At 47.1% G+C, this 7055-nt stretch overlaps 1 long non-coding RNA gene across 1 annotated transcript; it reads right to left on the reverse strand.

The window, feature by feature from the left end:
- Window positions 1-411: 411 nt before the first annotated feature.
- LOC138296795 (uncharacterized) lies at window positions 412-6436 on the reverse strand. The gene is made up of 2 exons (XR_011203901.1): window positions 6054-6436; window positions 412-1387 (listed from the first exon to the last, which is right to left on the reverse strand). It is a non-coding gene; the product is annotated as an uncharacterized lncRNA (long non-coding RNA).
- Window positions 6437-7055: the final 619 nt, after the last annotated feature.

Raw genomic sequence — 7055 nt, forward strand, 5'->3', positions numbered from 1 at the left:
GAGTGGGGGCAGAGGCTAGTCTTCACCTGCAGCCCAAACTTCATGCAATTTAAGCAGCAGGTCTCCAAGCTGGTGAAATGGGCGTGGTGTACCAGAACTCGGGAAGTCCATGAAAATTCAGGTGTGGTAGAAGTAACACCAGACCAAATGAAATTGGGCAGAGTGAAATCACACCTAGGGATATAGAATGAGTCCCGGAGCGGTACCTCACCCACGGATACAGCCCCTCCAACATATAGTAAGGGCCTGGATAATATAAACCTTTATCTGAACCCACTTGTTTTCAGATTGTCTGAGTGTAAGAAACTAACAGGTGGGGGACCGCAGCGAGACCAGTCATATCCCAACCAGACATACAATTATTCACCATTCATATGGCAATTTATACAAGAAGAATCCAATGCAAGCCGATTTTCTTGCGTTTTAGAGAATATAACATTCTCCGGCCGTATTTATTACAAATCACAAACACAACAAATGTTTTGTTTTTCCATATAAATATGACAATAAGTAAAAGTACTGCATAGTGGCCACATGGCCATATCTAATACATAAATTCTCCTATCAAATAGTCCATAACTAATACATGAATACATTAATTTACATCAAATTAAGGAGTCATGCTTGACCACCCTCAGGTCCCTTGTGGTGTTGACTGATTCAATTGACTTGACTTAATTGACTTGGACCCAAGGCAAGACCCTGCCAGTCTCTCCATAAGTTGTCTTCTACAAGGCGAACTCACTTGCCCCCTCAAGACAGAGGGAGCTTGGATCAGTATAACAGCTGTACCCCCAAACAACCATGCCAGAGCTACCCAATACAGGGATTCCCCTTGGCACCCATTGGGAGGTGGGCCATGGCCAACTGGGGCCATGTACTGGTCCCTATACCAGCCCACCATCCCCCGTAACCCCAGGGCCGTGTGATGGAGTACCCCGGCTGGCTATGGACAATCGCAGTGGCGGGCGTCCCCAGCCTTCCAGTAGTGACCGTAGTACCCCTGCCCCGGATTGAGCTAAATGCTTAAACAATCCAATTCTATCCCGAATTCGCCTACACATCTTCTTGATGCCAATGTTGTCTACCAGTCTTTTTGTGGCCAAACATGACTCCTCCTCTGCCACAGGCCTGGATGGTTTCCTGACCAACCAGGCCCCCCCCCAGATTCTGTTAGAGGGACTGTAGCTGATGCCATCACAGGCTTCAAAACAGACTTATTGCCCTGTAGGCTAATCCAAAACATGAACATTATACACATCCCACTTAGAAGAGAAATGGTCAGTTTTTCCCGCACTGTCTGTAACCCTGGTTCTGGGCGGAAGTTGGCTTCGACTGCTAATGGCAGCGTGACCCCGGATCAATGCACTGGCGGTAGCCACGTGACCTAAAGATTGGATTTCAAACGAGATAAAATAAATATCAGTAGACATATAAAAAACAGTGCGAGTCAATTGCAATTACATCATTTTATGTAAGCTCTGTTCTCCCGGGAATGAGATGACCTTCTCTCACACCTCACAGTGGGTGGGCTCAGTGGGTGCTAACAATGATTGACGACTAGGTGTCTCTAGGCAGTGGCTCGTGAGGAACTAGCTGCCCGAGCCACCCCAAAAAGCAGCTCCCCTGTATGTTGACCAGCCTATCCAAACTAGCACATGTTTACACAACTCCTGTGCACATGCCCCCATGTGGTAAATACCAAGATTCCTACAACATTCCCTAGCTCTGAATGATTGTCAGCAACTCAGGTAGTCTTTTTATTACAAGGGTGGCATTTGAGGATGACGGACCCCTGGGGCCAACTGGTCGCCCCTCCTAGATTCTTCAGCTGCACTCATGCCGCACCAGCTGATGTATAATACCGCAACCACTAAGGAACCCCACTAGATAGCAACCATATTTGGTCAATATTTAAAAAATTCCCCCAACAGGACCTGACGTTTAAGTAAGGATTCCGCTGAGACCAAGTGGGGTTTATGAAGTGGTATGATGGTTCACCCACTCACACCTTCTTCCCCGGAGTCCCGCCATCCCTATAAATGCCTGTATTATATTAAAAAGACACTTTGGGGGTTATTCTAACTTTGGAGGAGTGTTAATCCGTCCCAAAAGTGACGGTAAAGTGACGGATATACCACCAGCCGTATTACGAGTTCCATAGGATATAATGGACTCGTAATACGGCTGGTGGTAAATCCGTCACTTTTCCGTCACTTTTGGGACGGATTAACAGCTCCTCCAAAGTTAGAATAACCCCCTTTGTGTGCCTGCCCAGTACCCCGACCTGAAGTGACCTAGCCCTCGATCAAACTGAATCAGGAAGGCCATCATAATAAATACACTAGGTGTTATGGGGCTCCTGCTATCGAGTCCTTGAGCCCTTAAAGGCTGTTGAGACTCCCACCTCTTGTTTCAGCAGTTATAAATCTTATACTATTTATTGGCTCTATGTACTTTCCTCAGGTTTCGGTTGTAACCTCCCAGACCAACAAAAAACTGCAATGATATGTCTGCATCAAAAAAGGAGGGGCGCTCCATAATAAACGCTCTGAGAATTGGACCCCCACTTCGGCATTAACTGTCCTACAGTTTGCAGTGTTGAAAGGCACGAGGTACAAGGTATAATAAGACATTTGAAACAAAGCCACTTTCATTTATTCTAATGGTTTAGCTGATAATGTCAGGGAGCGTGAGGATGACCATGCCTAACCCTAGCTAGGCATGTGCAGTGAGAGCATACTTTCAGTAGCCCCAATCACATGTGGATTATGTTGGAAAAGCTTAATAAAAAGTGACAAGGCTGGTGAGGAATTCGTACAGCGTTCGACTCATCTTTAGGGTGCTTACTCATATCTCGCAATGAATACTCACCCATACGTCAAGAAGTGATGGGAAAGGACTTGTATGCTGCACTTCAAAAGTATTGAGACAACATTTGCGAAAAAGAATACTCTTATAGCAAGGAAGACCGAGTTAAAATGCAATGTAAACACGGACTGTATCACAGCTGTGGATTATTTCAAGGATCCTGAAAAGAAGTGACACAAACTTGTCGTCCACCAAGATGAGTTCTGGGCGAGTTGATTCCCTACCGAAAAACAGATGAGCGTGTCTGTTTGTTGATCTACAAGAGAAGAGATGTCATCAGACATAAATTAAATGCAAAAGAGCACACTCAATGGGAAGGCATGCACCACCAGAAGGGAAACACTATGAAACCACATCATGACCCGCACCGTGGAACACGCATCCTTCCGATCTGAAGACAGATGCGCTAGTGTTGCTACACATGGTCAGCTGTGTCATAAACCCACATGCATGAGAGAAGAGCACACCCAGTGCCAACCTAACCCAAGACCCTTCCTAGCGCTGCGCATGGATCTATACACAGGATCTATACACAGGACACCCTAGTGGCAGCAAGTGCACCATGCCTACTACACACAACACACCGATTAACATCTAGGAACAGTCAGCGCCGCGTATGAACCCATGAATGGTCTCTGAGCAGTAGAACGGTGTTCGACCGTCCCTACGTGCAAGGCGAGCCTGCCTTTTGGTCAAATAGGTTTCATGAAATATGACACCTCCTGTCAGCTTCCTTGGACAAAAGCCATCAGTGAACCAGTGTTTTTGTGAAGTTTAAAGCCATAGCAAATAATTGATAATTGTGTTACCACTACTGTATCGTACTTTGCTCGGTCGTAGCACTTTGAAGTCTTGGTGCTGTGCAAGACTCCATACAAACAATTTTGGGACCCAACTAATAGGACTCCGAGTCCTCATCACACTAACTGTAATTAGAACATTGGAATGCTGGGGGATCCATTGGAGACAATGGAGTGCTGCAGGCTTTTACTGGCCGGTAAAAGCCCGCAGCTCCAACATTCCAATGTTCGCTTTGTTCATAGCAACAGCTGTGAACAAAGCCTCACGTATCCCGAGGGGATTTAAATCCCCTCGGGCTCCGTGAACATTTTTTTTTTTAATAGAACATTCTGCCCTGTGTGGCAGAATGTTCTAATAGCCTTAGAACCCGCCGTAGCGGGCTCTACCGGCTATTAAAGTCCCTCTCCCTTGTTAAATGCTCTCGCCTTCGGCTCGGGCATTTAACGCGGGAAGCGGGCCTTTAATAGCCAGTAGAGCCCGCTACGGCGGGTTCTAAGGCTATATTAAAGGTGAGTCATACATCACCTGCCTCAGAAGTGGTGCCAAGTCACATACTGGCCAAGTAGGAGACAGTTGATACGAGTGACAAACGACCCAATGCATAGCCATCCCTCAGTATGTTGTGGCTGCACATTCAATTGCAGCGCAGTGGGCTTAAGAGGAGAGCCCTTTGGCAACGGCATGTTCTTTCTTACAAATTAACACTGGGTGTATAAGCGCCTGTCCGCTCCTGCCACTCACGGGGCTGCCTCTCTGTCAACATATTTTTAGTGTGTTGGCTGGATTCATAAACCAGTTGACCATTCTGTGGGCAGTGTGCACTTCTGAACTGCTCAACCATATTATTGAATCTTTTTTCCTTTTTTTTTTGTAAAGTGCACTGTGATGCCGACTAATTCAAGGTATTTCCAAAGTTACTGTTAAACATAACCTGCATTCATATTTGCTTCTAGGTGAAGAAGCATTGCCATTAGCGCGGATACCACCCCCCACAAAAACGGGTAGTTTTCTTACTTTTAGAAGGTATTGTCGGGATAAAGCCATGTGGCGAAGGTTACTTCACTCCCGCTACTTTGTGAAGGAAGAAGTGACCTCTCTCAATTCTGCTGCCAAACAGTGCTGATACAAAAAATTTCAAAATTTAAGGTGCGTACAGGTAATGTATTTTGAAGCACTAGTCCGTAGGAAGAATATGGTAGAGCAGTACAGACGCATTTCTTAATCTGGATTATATCAATACCCACGAGTCTAAAGCCTTCCTTCACTAGCCGAGACAAAGAGGGGGCTTGCCACTTCCCCGTGACTCTCAAACGACCTTCCCTGTCAGATATGGGAGCGTCCCAGTCAGATATGGGAGCGCAAAGGCCAAGAACAACATCAGATTCTCAGCGAAGAAAGATGCCACCTTTCCTTCAAGGAAATAGGTGAGAGCATTTTTAATATTCCCTGCTACATGAGCCCTTCTGCGCGTTCAAATTATTTTAATGCAGTTAAGGCCTAAAGTTTTATTTAGTTTCAAAACAGGGTGGGCATTTTATAAGCTTGTATATCAAGCTTAAACAGTACTTTGTTGCATACAGCTTAAAACGGAAGACATTTACATAATAATCTCAGTGAAATCACTAAAAATGAGTAGGAAACCTCTGCTGTGGCATATTGTGTAAGAACCATCGCAGACAGAGCATTATAACAACGCAGACAATAATTTTAAACATGACACAACCAAACAAGTTCTGTTAAGAACCCAAGCTTTACAAATGCAAAAACGGGAACAGCAGTCACCTCTTTCTCCCATCTTTTTCTCTCTGTCCTGAGCCTCCCTGTGCTGCTGCAATTTATACAAAGACCTGGGGAAATAGACAGAGGCACTAGCCGAAGCCCTAGGCTGTCCTTTCCGGCCCCCATCGCTCCAGCCCACCGGGAAATGCCCGGTGGAATAAAAGCCCAGCCGGCCCTTCCCTCGCCTGGGGCTACAATCCAACTGAACGCCATTGTAAAATAACTTGGAAGAGACCCCTCCACCCCCACCAAACAACCTATTTACACAACGTGTCTCAGCAAAGCAGTTTTATACGTATCCCGTTCCTTTAATTCACCCTTAAAAAATACAATGATCTGTGATTGTTGCATTCCCTAAGGAAGGACGTAAATCCCGGAATATCTGTTGCTAAATACGTGTCACATAAATAACAAGGTCTGTCTGTACACCAGCGCTGGGAAGGAGAGGGCTGAACTGGGAAAAAACAACAGAAAGCCAACACCCACACTGTGGCACTCTGATTCTAACAGTTGCCCAGGCACGCCATAAAACAGAAAAAACATCGTTCTGCCCCCACCCCCCATCAGCTCCACAGTACCATGCGAGATTCACCTCGCCTCACCTCCGATTCCGCAGGGCCGCCTCCTCACCAAGGTCCCCAACACGGCAACAGGCACCATCTCCCACAAGAGAAGGGGAAAGAACGTCCTTCGCCCATCACCGCACCAGGAGCCCCAGGGAGGCGACCCCTTAACAGGCCCCTGGAGGGCCTCAGAAAAACGGAGGGAAAAAAGAGGAGCACTCCGTTGTTAGAAAAACAAAAACAGGTTGGCGGCGGCAGTGATCGTCATGGGGTGGGGGCCCAGGCACCGATGTGTAGCCTGGCGACCTTGGACTGGTACTTAACATACCCTGCCCCCTGAGGATTGCCCAGGCGACCCCTCCACCGATGTGAGCAACCAATGGTTGCTCACCGAGGGGGATAGAAAAAATACAAAAAGTGGCCACTGTTGGCCCCTGCCTCTGACCGGTCCGATCCGGCCCACACCTGTCTTCGGGCCTGTGACCTGGCGCCACCGCCTAGAGACACCAAGTTCTTGAAAGACACAGCACGGAGCCATGTTGTACAGTCATAGAGCCAAAGTCAGCAGACCGTCTGCGAACCCCATAAAACGTTTGGTTATGGGGGTTGCAGAAGGATCTCTGTGGAAACCCAGGCTTGCCCTCCCTCAACCTGACCAGTTCCAGACTGAGGGACTGGTGCTAGCAGGCAGCATCAAAGAGGGTGGTCTATGCCCATGGTATACCCACGCTGGCAGTGGCCAGACACTGGGGTATGAGACTGGCTCCAGCAATAGGTTTTGGGTCCCTGGCACAGGTGAATCTGACAAATAAAGCAGACGGCCTTCCTCACCAAAAAATGCCTTTCCCCATGAGTGGCCAGTCAGCCTTTCCTTTCATAACTTAATTTGAAGATTCTTGTTAAATATGTTGAGTTCCACAGCTTCGGATGAAGACAAAGTCAATGTGTCCAAAGGTACCTAAAGCTCATCCAAGGTTCTCTGGGTTGAAACTGACCCCGAGTGGGTAGTATTACGTGAGATGGCATCTAAGAAACAATGGC

The sequence above is a fragment of the Pleurodeles waltl genome, chromosome 5 (genome assembly GCF_031143425.1).
Source record: "Pleurodeles waltl isolate 20211129_DDA chromosome 5, aPleWal1.hap1.20221129, whole genome shotgun sequence".
NCBI classification, from domain to species: domain Eukaryota; kingdom Metazoa; phylum Chordata; class Amphibia; order Caudata; family Salamandridae; genus Pleurodeles; species Pleurodeles waltl.